The sequence below is a fragment of the Cupressus sempervirens genome, chromosome 9, assembly GCF_028749045.1.
Source record: "Cupressus sempervirens isolate cs-2001-9-10 chromosome 9, ASM2874904v1, whole genome shotgun sequence".
NCBI lineage: Eukaryota > Viridiplantae > Streptophyta > Pinopsida > Cupressales > Cupressaceae > Cupressus > Cupressus sempervirens.
Window position 1 is genome coordinate 615,555,355 of NC_143126.1, and position 15,379 is coordinate 615,570,733.

Genomic DNA, 15,379 nt, shown 5'->3' on the forward strand with positions numbered 1-15,379 from the left:
TCGCATTTGTTTTGTTTACCAACCTTTTTCCATAGGTGAAGAAGATCTGCATCGTGCTGATTTATAAATGTAGGGTTTTTATCTGTAAGATATCGTGGTAAACTGTTCTCAAAGGTAGCATTAGCATTGGCAAGGTCAAAGCCCACATAAAAGGATAATGACTCATCACTAATGGGAATGTCACCATATTGCATCACATGGGAGCCCATGTATGAACCATCGTTCAATATTCTTTCTTTCACATAAGAAAACACATAAATATCATAACAATCATTCTGCAGTTAGTATATTCACTACCGCATAGAGAGATAAAATCATTCAACGAAATATTTTAAAGTCACTACTTTTCAAATTAAATATATATACTACATAGAACAGAGTATATAGCTGTTGTTTAGACTTGTACAGAGTATGATATATATGTGCAAATTAAAATATGTTTCTCTATGCATGGGCATGCAGCAAATATTAAACTGCTTATATGTTGAAGTGGCAAGATTAGGATGTCAAAACTCATATTTATCTGTTGAATATTTCATTTTGCATGGTTAGGGTGGAGTTCCATGGAGGGGGCTTTCTAAACAATTGCTTTGGGTGTTGCTGAGATTGTTTAGGATTTTTTTACAGTTAATGGTTTCATGAATTTTGAAGGGTAGGTCAAGGTTGAAATTTTAGCTCCAAAATATATGGAAGTTGTGATTTCATCAATTTTGTTATTTAGCATATTCAATTCACACGGGTTAATCTGATGGGGCATTCTTTTAGCCCGCCTGCACCCCCCCCCCCCCCCCACCCCCCTGCCCCACAACCAAGCCAAATTTGCACCCCTAAAAACTAGGAGCTTCTATTTTTGAGAAAACTATTGAGTCAACAAAGAAGCAAATTTTCTGACTTCATGTGACCTTAAAACATATATCTTGAAACCCCCCTAATAGGACCCTAGCCTAGGAGGCATTAGATTTTGTGTCCATACACTAATTGGATGAAGTATTTTTGCTAGATGATATAGAGATAAGGATAATGTGAGATCTGGGAAACACCTGATCATTAATCCAAACCCTTTTAATCAGGAAATATTTTTACGAAATAATTCATCATTACTAGTGGCTTCATTGTAAAATAGTGAAACTTCCCTAATAATTTATAAATAGAACTAAAAATATTCTAAAAATCCTGGTGTTCTGGGGGCAGGATTACCAAACTACCTCAAGACCTATGAAATATAAGTACCACTCCATACTGCTGCTTTATGGTTTCCAATATAGTGTTGTGCTCTTCACTATAAATATAAATATAAATCCCAATATGCTTGCTATGAGTTAAGGTCTTTCATTGGATTGCTTATAAAAAAGTATGACAAACCTGTCTTCCATCCACGCTACACTGTACAGGTCTCCAAGGCAGGTGTCAAATTCTAGAGGAGGAGTAGGGATCATTCCAAGACAGTACGTACCTTCATTTTTTACGAATAAAACTAATAATAATAAAACAATTCTGATTAACTTCTTTCATATTTTATCCCTACTGAAAATGAAAATGAACACGAACCTTTTGACATATATCATAAGATCCTTGCTCACTTTTTATAAAGCATTAAAATGTCATTTTTATAAACTGATGTCTATTTTAACAAATGATTCATTTTTTAACCATGGCATAAGAATTGAAAAATACAACTCAAACCTAAATTTGGTAAGGTAGAAAAATACTTTGTTCCCAACCATGGTCCATTATGCCTATATGGCTTGGTTGGGACTCAATATGTTTTCACTAAAGTTCATGTTAATTTTGAAATATATAATAGATTCTATGATATATAATTGATGAATAGTGTTAACAACATTTCCTGTGGTTATGAGTGTAGTCTAATATCTCTTTTTGACATGAATCATTTTTGAAACATGTACCCCTGTACATTATTTATTAAGGTTGAATAATACCTACGTTCTAACTATTCTAATAGGGGAACTATCAAGTGTTGATGAAAAAAATTATAAGGCACTTACAGCAACAGAGAGAGAGATAGCTCAAAGTGTTGATGTCATTTTCTCTATGTGCATTGGTGTCGATAATCCTCGACTATCAAACTTCAGGTTTCATTAGGTTGGTCAACACCATTGACTTCCATTCATTAAATAACAAATAATGTGTTTACTTATAACAAACTTGATCACATTCTCACAATGGACATTCTAACACATAGTTTGCTAATTCTACAAGTCCTCATTGATGAGTCCACACAAGCCACTAAACTTGAGTGCTTGATTCCATTAGTTCTTGGAGCAAAGCAAGCAATAAGCTCAGAGTTACAAGTGCATATTGTTTACATTATTCTTATTCTCCTGCATTTAATTGAATTAGAATATTGAACACCAACAATTTTCTAACAATGTATATTTTGATTTATTAGTAGTTGTTTTCCCTATTCAATATAGGTGCCATAGTACTAATATTTTTTATTTATGTCAAATTTAAGTGATACTAGTTGGAGATCACTGCCAACTTGGTCCTATGGTAATGTGTAAGAAGGCAGCTAGTGTTGGTCTTGCACAGTCTTTGTTCGAGTGACTTGTACTCTTGGGTGTTAAGCCTTTCAGATTAGAGGTTAGATTATTGTTTGTGTTCTAGTATGTTCAAAATGAAGATCACATTAACCAACACTTATTATATATTCCAATCAAGTACTAGCAGATGAATTATTGCTTGTATGGTACAATACACAAGAGATGTATAGTCTGATGTAATGGTCAAAGTAGTATTGTATGTCTCATTATTATAAATTGCATGAAGATTATTTCTTAGTTGTTATGTCTCAATTTCATCATTTATTCTAAAATTCTATAGCTTACAAACAAAGTTCATTTTACTTAGCATGATTGTTGTTTTTGTTCTAGCATCCATAGATAGTTAATGCATGTATGTTGCAGTAGCTTCATAGAATTGAAGCTGCTATTTGGAAATGATCTTGCACTCTGTGCTCATTTGAATTTTATCTGCTAACGATATTTGAATAATCTAAATTTGTTAATAAATTGAGATGCATTGAAAAGAATTTATAGATTGAGTTTTCATCCTTTGCAGGTTCAATATTGTATAGATCCTTCTTTATCTGAATTTCCTTCAAACAACTTCTATGAAGGCACACTTCAGAATGGTGTAACTATAATTGAGAGACAGTTAGCTGGAATTGATTTTCCATGGCCAGTGCCAAATCGGCCCATGTTCTTTTATGTGCAGGAGGGCAACCAAATTTATGTATTATTATTATTTCTTATGTTTGTGCCTTGTGAATTTAGTAGATTACAATTGCTGCTATTATCAGTAATATTTTCTGTTCAAAATTCAAAGTTTATTGAAAATTTCTTGTTTTAGATGGGACAAGAAGAGATAAGTGCAAGTGGAACATCTTATCTAAATAGAACTGAATCTACAAATGTGGAGAAGATTGTAACAACTTTTTTGAGAAATTGGTGTAATTCCTGGCCAGGTATTATTTGTTTTTGTCAAAGAATGTTTTTGGTTTGTAAAGCTCTTTTCTATATTTTGTACTCACTGTGTTACTTTTCATAGATTGAGGTAATCACACCATATGAAGGATAGTGGGCCTACATTGTTAATCACATGGTCAGACATGGTGCATTGCCTCAACAACTTTTATAAGGAAATTGAGGTATTGGTTGTTTTCTACCTTCTCCATTTATTAACAGCATTTACATTTGAGTGTTAATTTTTATAGCATTTTTTGTAGGTTGCAAGTGTGGATTCATTTTAGGGTCATGAAAAAGATTATATAATATTGTCTTAAGTAATATTGTCTTACGTAATGAGCATCAGGTATGAAGATGTATAACCTTTGGACATTCTGGATGAGAAAATTGGAACCTAAAATATCTTTCTTGTGGCTAATGGATTGACTACACTTTAGGAAATATGAAACTTGATTGTTTTGCATGTTACTTTAGGGTACTGGATTTTTGAATAATCCCTAGAGGCTGAATGTTGCACTTACACGAGCTCGCTATGGTATTGTTGTTTTGGGGAATCCAAAGGTTTTAAGCAAACAACCACTTTGGAATGGTTTACTCTCTCATTATAAGGTAATGCTTATTCTCTATTATCTGAAATCATGGTCTGATATGCATGTTTATGTGATGTATATACAAGTCACTAAAGTTCTGTAATGTCATTTATGTTTCTTTATAGGAATACGAATACTTAGTAGAAGGGCCACTAAACAATTTGAAGCAGAGCATGGTATAGTTTCAGAAACCAAAGAAGGTAAAAGATGTTTAAATTAATGATGTCAACAAGTGATTTGTAACAAAACAAGTAGATAGATTTTTTGTGATGTATATTGTCAAATTGAAAATCATAAATTTGAAGTAAAAGCCTTCTATCCAGGATTTTCTTTGGGAAGATTTCAAGAGTCAAGGCTCTCTCGTGGCTTACAATGTAGCTGACTTTAATACTCAGGTGATGGTTCTTAGATTTTAGTTTGGAATTATTGTGTGAACTTATAGACTTTAATTGAATATTCATTTTTGTTGGTGTAAATAAGTATTTACTATTTACACTTACTTAAGTTTACTTAGGTTAATGCATATTTTGTATTATTTATTTATTAGTCACCTGGGAGTATGTGCACTCTTGTGAGTTGTCATGTTGACAACACAGGGGTCTGCACCTCTTTTATGCACATGGTGTCTACAACACTGATTTACGTGTCACACCCTTGTAGGCTTATCCTCACATCATCGCACATACTTTCGTGCTTAACGGAGGATAACCCATATCTGGTGGACATGTGCCTAGTTGTATGAGTTATCATGATGTTGATTATGAGGCATTCTAGATGTATCTCAGAGGCCTTTATATACAGGCACTCCTAGTGTACTCTTTAACATGGCTTATTGAATATATCATCATTCTGATCATACTCTCTCTCTTGGTCTACAGTTGTGCTTATGTTTGAGTTCTTAGTTCCTGGGTGAATTTTTCTCTTAGGAAAATTCTTACATGGTATCAGAGCAACTTGGAGATTTCCTCATCACATAATCATTTGAGACCATTGATTACTTCAGCACCTTAGCTCGAATCTAGAGTACTGTAGAAATTGGGAGCATCTAGAGCCAGATCTAACCTTGCCATTGCATCTGGAATGTTGATTTAATGAAAATTGGCTATAAAGTTGCCTACCCTAGGCCAAAGTCAATTGTGAGGCATTTTTTTTGCAAACTGGCACCTAAAGGACCGATTTGCAAAATTGGTATGATCATTTCAGATCTGTACATTTAATTTTCATATCTGCACTTTTTTCATCTGCATCTCTGCTATTTATTTTGAATCTGCATTATTTTCCAGAAATTTTTTGGCCATAGGGCCATAGGAGAGATTTTTTGCAGGTGAAGATTGGAGCTTGTTGGTGCAAATCAAATATTTGCATCACATTCAAAAGGTCCAAAAACCCTCAAATCGGATTTTGTTTCATCCAAATCGGACATCTGAGGCAAAATCTAGAGCCATTTGATTTTTGGAGGCGCAACAGCAATTTAGAAAAAATAACAGCAACAGCAATTTTCAAACAATGATATCTCCCTCGTACGGACTCCTATTTGCGAGCAATTTTTTTTGTTTTGGGGTATAATTTTGTGATCTACACATTGGTGTAGGTGGTTTGAGATCTCTATTTCTGAATTTTTTTACAACTCCAAAATCTTGATTTTTGCCACTTAAAATGCTTAGTACAGGCTCATTTGGACTCCAAATTAGGTTCCATTTGTTTTGAAAGTGCATTTTTTTTGTCTACTTTTCAGATCTAAAATCAAATTATAGGTTCTGTAGACAAAAATACTACTTTTAGAAATAGGCCCTAAATTGGCAAGTGGCTACCAAGTGCCTAAATCATACATTAGGGGGGGTTTCTTTGATTCTCCTTGATTTCTTCAAGGTTACATTGATTAGTCCATCATGGAAGAGTAAGATTTGATTTATTTGACCCCAGACAACTATCAAGAATGGAGTCAACTTGTTATCAAATATCTCAATCAACACAATGCACTGCCATATGCAAGAGATCTTGAGTATAATGGTGACCAGATTGAAATCGTTTGTCGTACTCTCTTTCTATTTATAGATGTTGACATTCTGCATACAATGTTTGACATTAAGTCATATGATCCACATGTCTTTTGGATACATCTTTGGGAGACCTATGGAAATCCAAACATTCCTCCATTCCTAGAAGATCTTTTACCTCCAATTGTAGTTGACTCCTCTTCAAATGAGATCACACCTCCGGCTCCTGTTGCTCCTACTGATCCAGTTCCAACCATAGATGTTTCAAATTCAATGTAGTAGGACCCTTTATGTCTTCCTACTCTACCTTCATGTGACGACTTCCTTTCTCCCCTTGCAGACCTATTCATGGAGTCTTACATTGAAGATGTGGGAGACATTCTTGATGACATTCATCTTCTTTTTGAGGTGAATACTTCTTTTGCCGCAGTGATAGATTCATGTACTTTAGCACTGTAGGGTACCATGGTCTTCTAGGTGATGACTTATTGTTAGACATTTCAGCTCTATTCTTGGAGTTACACACAGCAGATATGGGAGACTTTTATGATGATCTATCACTTCTCTTTGCTGAGGATCCTTGCCCAGTTGTTGTGAGGGCCCACTCTGACCCTCAAGTCCATTCTCTACATGATCAATCTTTCCAAGTTGGCGCGATTGTGGATTCTCATTTACAACATTTGCAGGAGGTGTCTTTCACATTTGAGAAGACTGTTGGTTTTTTGAAATAGTTTCTACATCACTCCTTGTTTTATCTACACTTCTTCTCAGCAGTTTTGGGGGAAGCCATCACCAGTATCGACACAGGGACTTTTGAACAAGTTTCAGAGACACCGGTCATCATAGAGATTCCTTCTCCATATAGGGGATGCATCTCACAGGTACCCTTGCATTTTTTTATTTCAAAAGGGAGGAGCATCATTCTATGGTCATGGATTAGCTTCTACATTGGAGCATTTCTCACTTATTGGCACACTACTTTTGGGGGACTACCTCGTCTCCTTCTCCTTTTTGGGGGGGACTTTTTCCTCTTAGGAGGTTTTGTCTTTCTCCATTTTTCTCTTGTATATACTAGATGTATGTTGTAATGGGGGGTCTTGATTACTCCATCCATCCATGCATCTTCTTTCATCTCTCTTTTTGGGGGAGGGTTTTTCCCATGAGGTTTTCCCTCTTTCCCTACTTTATGAGAGATTTCGTTTGCATTTTCATTTTGTACATGGATACCTAACATGACCTAGTAGTTGGGACCCATCATGCATTGCATCCTAGTTTTTGTAAGCTTAATGGCATTCCCCTAAGTTGTACTTAAGGGGGGTGTTGGTGTAAATAAGTATTTACCATTTACACTTACTTAAATTTACTTAGGTTAATACATATTTTTTATTATTTATTTATTAGTCACCTAGGAGTATGTGCACTCTTGTGAGTTTTCATGTTGACAACACAGAGGTCCGCACCTCTGGGGTTTGCACCTCTTTTGTGCACATGGTGTCTACACCAAAGGAATTAACACACCATTTTAGCATATGGTGTCTACAACACTAATTTGTGTGTCACACCCTTGTAGGCTTATCCTCACATCATTGCACATACTTTTGTGCTTAATGGAGGATAACCCGTATCTAGTGGACATGTGTCTAGTTGTATGACTTATCATGATGTTGATTACAAGGCATTCTAGATGTATCTCAGAGGCCTTTATATAAAGGCACTCCTACTTTACTCTTTAACATGGCATATTGAATATATCGTCATTCTGATCATACTCTCTCTTTTCATCTATAGTTGTGCTTGTGTTTGAGTTCTTACTTCCTTGGTGAATTTTGCCCTTAGGCAAATTTTTACAGTTTTGAATTGCAATCTTACTGTATAAGTTTTTACATAGGCATCCCAAGGTGGATATGGTGTTGAGTATGTCACCCAAAAAACGCAAAGTGCCTTCCCTGGAGACTTTTTGAATCAAAATTCCCAAAGTGGTTGCTCAGTATCAAATACTAGAAATGATTTCATTTCTCAGGCGAGTCATTAACTTGATCTGTAGATTTATATTTTTGTTGGATTTACATCTTTGATTTTTTGTTATGTGTAGACTATATTGATTTGAAAATATAGATTTTGATAGGATATATGATTTTGATTGGATATACATCTCTGACTTTTTGGTATCTGTCGACTACCTTTTGTAGCTTTTTTCAATAGGATGCCCCAAGGAGAATGTTCACTCATTGTTTTCTTAAGAATGTTCACTCATTGTTTGCTTAAGAATGTTCACACACTATTATTTTCTTATATAACAGTTGTAATATGTTTCGATATATTTTTGGCAATCTTTTTCATATGTTGAGGGAGTCAAGCGAGACATTATTTTGAAGCTAGTGCATATTGTTTGTGTTTTCCCTATCTCTTGCATTTTTCCAAATTAAATCATATTATGGGATGAGGATAGCAATAGCAAGGAAGATCTTCTTTGGTTGTATGCATATAATGTTTTGTGGCAGTAAAATTAGAAATTCTATAGGCAGTTGCATGATAGGCTTCCAATCTTTTGCATGATTGCTCTATTTTGTTATCCCCACTTTCTTTAGGTTGAAATTCCTATTTAATAGGTAATTGAAAAATGGTATATGTCCTGGTGCAAAGTGTGTTGTATTCATGTTGTCTTTGATTTTGATTGACTTTTCATGCTAAAGTGTGAGATGGTGGACTTTCTTACGTAGTTACCAAATCTGGTTAGTTTTAAATCAAATTCAACTTGATCCAAATTTTTTGTACCAAGAAAATTTGTCCAATTCATCCTTGGCTTTTCAATTCCTATACAAATTTTAGTGAATTCTTTGTTGGGTTCTGGATTTCCAATTTTTATGGATCTCCTGAACAAATCAATTTGTTGGACCAAGTAATTGTGGTTTTTGAACATTGAATTGATCAAACCTGGTACCTATGTTTTGTGAATTTTGATCTAAGTAATGTGGTATAGCTTTGTACCTGCCCTGGCTTTTACACTTTCAAGAAAGAATTCAATGGTTTACTTATAAGTGATTTATGCCTTGGGTACCCAAAGGTTCTTGTAGCATGTCTAATTTTTTCATGCTTATGATGTTGCTTGATATATATCACAATTATTCATGGTTCCATTGTCAGTTCCTTTATGTACTTTGATATTTGTAGCTCTTTGATCAGGCCTTAGATTATTCCTTGTATAATGATTCTTTATGTTCATACAATCTGCTACTTGCTGTATCTCAAAATATTAATTTAGTTTGCATTCATTTTTTGCTTTAAGCAGCTCAATGATTTCAAACGCTCATTGAGTTTCAAATATGTAAAACTCAATGTTGGCAAGTCTTAATTTTGACATAATTTTGTACCAAACTATATGCCACATGGGTCCCAGGGCCTCTTTATGCAGGTAGGTTTTAATGACCGTACACAGGATGAGACATCATAGTCTCACTTTGGCTTGGCTGGACCACTTCAGTCACAGATAAGAACTGAGAAGAAATTGATTTCAAATGTTAGTTAGCATTCTCTATTTGTTAACTTTGTTTGATACTGCATAAACAACAAAATTTGGGAGCTTAGGACAATTGTAATCTTTTCCTATATTTTCAAGGGCCGCTTAATCTGTATTCATAGCCATTTACTCAATAGACTCACCCACTAAACCAACAGGCACAGCAGCAGTAGGCACAGTAGCAAGGTCCTTAGAATCAAAGGCATCAGTAGAATGATATTTATATGCTATGTCTTGAAGAAATATCAATTGGTCTTTGTGTTTGGCCTTCTTGGGGTTCCTATGAATGGGACTTTCACCAATTTCAGGCAGCAGGACTTGCCAGATTGCAATTGTTTATATTGTATGACTGCACCATTTAGGCAATGGGGGTCCCTAATCTTTTTTTAAAACATAAAGAAGTAAACTATAATGTTCTTCCCTGTGGTGCCAGTTGTGGTAAAATATTTTGATGGGCTTCAAATTTTGGATTTTTTCCTTCTCTTGAGATATTGGACTATTGAAATGTGCTCTAGCAAATTTAGAACCTTGATGGACAAGGAGTCTTTGCACTTGTATTTGGCCCAACTAAACAGCATGTAAAATAACTTCAGGTACATCCTTGTATCTTTGTAACTGGTAGGGATTATGTTGGCCATTTCAGAGCCATCACAACAATGTTGAAGTCCTTTTAGTCTACTTCCACACATGCTTTACTACAATAGTGTTGATTCCATAGTGTTTGATCATGATGTAATTAGTAATTTATTAACTAATTACATCATTATGTCAAAAGCGTACATGCCAGGGATAGTATCTGTCAAATCATGTTCAAAGCATTGATTGTTTGCTAACCATGGCTGTTGAACAAGGGAATGTACTACTATTGGATCAAAATTTTGGGTTTGGGTTGTCACTTGTGGACATATTCATTTGGTGGGAACTATGACATTGCTTCTGGTGTTGAAGGATGATATATGACTACTATCATGGCACTGCATAATTTTGTAGGCACCAAGATCATGGTATGAGAGGCTAAACTCATACATAATAAAAAATTATGTTATAAGAACTGCTAATAACTACAATCTATACATGAAGCAAGAAACAAATACAAGCTTGTTGATTGCAGAGATCTTCATGGATAATATCATTTTTGGAGGAGATGATAGATTAAGTGTTTATTTTGTATAATCTATGAAGGAGTTTGAAATTTCCATGATTGGATTAATCAATATATTAATTGGACTTCAAGTATCCTAATTGGAAGGAGGAATAGTCATATGGACGACTAAGTATGTGAAAGAAATACTAAAGATATTTGGTATGGAGGAAGCAAGACTAATAGGTACTCCAATGACAACCAATTACAATCTATCAAAAGAGGATGAAATCCCTAAAGTGAATGAGGCACTTTACCAATCCATTATTGGTAAATTACAATATGTGGTGTACATAAGATCAAACATAGCACAAGTGGTTGGGCTAGAGGCTAGATTTTTGGCCAACCCAAAGGAACCACACATGATAGATGTGAAAAGAATCTTTTAGTATCTAAAGGGTGCTAAGGAATATGGTCTATGGTATCCTCAAAAAGGTACCTTTCAACTTATTATCTTCATAGATGTTGATTGGGGAGGAAACATAGATGATAGGAAGAGCACAACTGGAGGTGCATTCTTTCTTGGGGGAGGACTGATTTCCTAAAACAGGAAGAAGCAAAGCTTCATATCACAGTCAATTAATGAATAAAATAATGTTGTTACAATGATGAATTACACTCATGTTGTTTTGATCAAAAAAATGTTTGAATGAATTTAGGATAAAATAGAGGAACATCTAGTTATCAACTATGATAACACTAGTGCAATCAATATATCCAAAAATATAGTTATGCACTCAAAGACAAAACACATATCCATCAAATACCATTTTTTGAGGGGAAAAGTGCAAGAAAAAGAGGTCGGGTTGGAATATTCACCAACCAAGGAAAAATTAGTGGATATCTTTACAAATCCTATTTAGAAGGATACCTTTGAGTATTTGAGAGAAAGGTGATAGGTCTTACCCCTATCCAGCCTAAACTAAGCTTAGACAAGTAGGCATCAATCCATAATCAAGTCGCAAAGAAGACTAAAGGTGGATTGATGAGAATAAGAGTTTTAGAATATTTAGAATAACTAAGAGGGGGAATGAAATAGTTATCCAAGGTCTAGATGTACCAATTGAACAAACACGCACTTAAGATTGTTTAGATCTTAACATCCATTAGTTCGGCCTCTATAGTAAACTTTCAGTAACATAAAATAGTAGTCCACTATCCTAAATATAATTGACTTGAAGAATGTAAACATTAACTCTAAAACATCACAAATAACATTCACTCAAGTTTGACACTAGGCTTTAACGTGGAAACCCAATTTGGGGAAAATACTAGTACCATGTCACCAATCTTTTCACTCTTCTAAAGTGAGCTCTATTAAGTGCCAACCTTGTTAAATGTTACAAAATACACTATTAAATGTGACCTTGTTAAAGGATTTAATCACCATATTAGGAGTGGCCTTGTTAGAGGACTTTAGAACATTCCATTAGAATGGCACCTTGATTAAAGGATTTACATATCAATGTTAGGTCAACCTTGATTAAAGGATTTTGATACTAATACAATGGTCAGAAAGTAATAGTAGGTTTTGGTTTGGAAAATACAACTCACTTTTCAAATATAGATCATAGTTTGGTTCGTGTATTGATCTACTAACTGGCCTTCATTATCATCTTAATCTCTGATTTTCTTGGCAACACTTTAAGAAATCACTCTTCACCTGTTTTTGACACTTCTCAACCTCCTACTTAAGTTTTCCAATCAATAGCATCAACAATTGCTCCAAACTCATTAATTTAACCCTTGTACCTCCTTAAATAGGTAATTCTAATATTTTTCCTCTTAAACACCATCATACATCTTAGGGTTTGGTCAAATTCATCAAATCCTTCCAACATTTCATCTCTTTTTTATATTCTAAAAACTTCTCTAAACTTCTCCTTGAATCCTTGAATAGAAACATGTAAACATAGTTTCCCTTATTTAAATATTCTAGTTCATCCATCCTTGTCTTCAACACGCTTTACATATTCCAATAAATCAACTCTGTTGGTTGGAAATCATGATTTCCTTATAAATTATCAAAATGTTGTCCCTTTACCAACACTATATTATGATGCTCGGTCATCACTGGTTTTCTCAGTCACTACCAACATATTGGTTGGAATATATATATAGGCACTCAATCAATATTGATTCTTAGTCAGCACTACTTCTTGGCACATATTGTGGCTCAATCGACACTAGCAAAACTCAACACAAACTTCAAGTTTCTTAATCTTTTGATCTATTTCTTGGTCAAGCCTATGCATTTGGTCAACCTTTGACCACTTCTTCAAGACTTTAGTACAACTATCTTCCTTATTTGTAGCATGATTAAATAATCACTTTATCTTGTCAAAGTCTAACTAAGCAAGTTCCCATTTGTAGTTTCTTCTCATAACTCAACCTTTCCTTTAGGTTCTTTTGTTATGTCTAACTTCTCAAATCCTCTTCATTAATCATATAGATATGACACTCAAATCAACTAGCAAGTTGTCTCACCAATAAAGTTTGACTTCAATGACAATATAAAAATTGTTCAAATTGTATTTTCCAACAATTTTCCTCTTTGGAATTGATGGCAACACCTCTAGTTACCATGCAATCCAAAAAATGTACTACATCAAGAAAACTCCCTCTGTGTATAGTATCAGAAACTCCATTAATTTCATTCTGATTCTCATTTCTGCATTCAACAATCTCTTTCTTTTAGTTTTATTTTTATTCTCATCCATGAAACTTTGATATGAAACTCATAAGCTACCTCTATCATATGAGATCATGAAATCAATCAGATTCCTCTGAATTGTTGTTAACACCTTGCATACATTCCTTCTCTTTCTTATTCAATCTCTCATGGTAGCTAACAATCTTCTCCCTCTTTTACAACAATGTCAATCACACTTCATCTATCTCATACATCTTTACCATGTAGATATCTTCATGTAAATATTGAATTTCCCTATGTCATCTATATATTGTTAATCTCATATTGGTTTTGACAAGTGAGTATCTATACACTTAATTCATTTACTTAGTTCATGCTGAACAAGTAACATATGTCAAGCACAACATATAAGGTTAGAGCATGCCAAGTAAACAATGAGTATTGAGTCATTCATATGTCGAGTCACTCAAGTGTCGAGTAAATAGTATGTGTCGAGTGATTTAGGAGCTGAGTAAGCAGTGCATGTTGAGTCATTTAATTGTCAAGTGATAGCATTAAAGTCATAGTTAGTGCCAAGCACCAGGAACTTCGAATGCTGAGTAACATAGTTTTGACATAATTGTTTGTATTGGCACAAACTACTATGTAAACCATGTTTTAGCTGACTTAAGGATTGAATTACAATATTTTGTTGATAAGGACAAATCTTAAGTGGAAATCCTTATGTATTACATGCACCCAATCAGGTAAAGGGAAGGTTTAAGTGGAAATATGGGTGAATCATAGCCATTTATTCATACCTAACCCTAAGTCACCTAGGTCTTCTTAAGGAGAAAAAACCCTAAACTCTTTATGAATGATCAAAGAAAGAGAAAGAGAATTTGCATGTGCAAACAAGACATTCATGGGACCAAGGTATTATGATCTGAATTGCATTGCAGAATCAGTTAAAGGAGAATAGAGGAAGGAAATAGTGAACTATAGAGAGAAATTTAATCAAGAAGGATCAAATACAAAATAGTATAGAGGTGATCTGGCATCAAGCAACAGAGTGCTAACCATAGGATCATTGCTGAGATATTCTAATAGGTGAATCAGTTAAATCTTTTAACAGAGTAGTCCCAATAGGTTGTATTGAAATCCTCTAACTACTGGATACAATTGATTAATTGTGTGTTATCTTTGATGTTACACAAATTTCATATCATTATCAATTAGTATATGTCGAGCTCACTTGGGTAGTGAAGACAGTTTTCTATGTATATCGAGCGTTCTTGTGATTGCCCAGTTCCAAAGGCAGTGTCTACCGAATTCACTCGAGCATCAAAGGAAAGCATGTAGAAGATGAGTGTTAATTGATCTCACTTGGTTAATAAAGGAAAGTTGGATGGAACTAGTGTTAACTAACCTCACTCTATTGCCAAAGGATTTTTGTAAGTTTTCAGTATTAACAGAGCTTCTATTGGTTAACAAAGGAAATCGCTTTTGAGTTAGTTTCTATTGAGCTGAGTTGGCTAACAAAGGATTTTCTTATTTTGGCATATTAAGCTCAATTGATTTGTCTATTGATTCTAGCCGACTAAGGTGATGAATATTAATTATTCTAAGTTGTATTTGAGTTGACTTGACAAAGTGAAAGATATAAGTATAAGCTCAAGTTGTCATTTCAAAGTGTGAGTGGAAGTAAAAAAAGGTATGAAGATGTTATTGAAGATTTAATGATGAGAAGAGGAAGCAAATTTGAAGGATAAGAACAATATCCTTATGGAGTAGAAAAGCTATATTCAATCAAGAAGGATCAAGTACAAGCCAGAACAGAGATTTGTAATAAGCACTTAAGTTGCATTCAAATCAGGTTATCTCATTGTTACTCTCTAACCATTATAGTAGTGATCTAAATCTCTTAACAGAGTTAGCTTAACAACTATCTGCAAATCCTCTAACAAGGTGGTAGTTCTATTGAATTATCTAAAGACCTCTGACAAGGCCACTC

The 15,379-nt window shown here is 34.3% G+C and overlaps 1 long non-coding RNA gene across 1 annotated transcript; it reads right to left on the bottom strand.

Annotated features, from left to right (window-relative positions):
* Nucleotides 1–1,227: 1,227 nt before the first annotated feature.
* On the bottom strand, nt 1,228–1,454 carry LOC149540213 (uncharacterized). Its single transcript, XR_016355985.1, has 2 exons — nt 1,363–1,454; nt 1,228–1,279 (listed from the first exon to the last, which is right to left on the bottom strand). It is a non-coding gene; the product is annotated as an uncharacterized LOC149540213 (long non-coding RNA).
* Between the last annotated feature and the right edge of the window lie 13,925 nt (nt 1,455–15,379).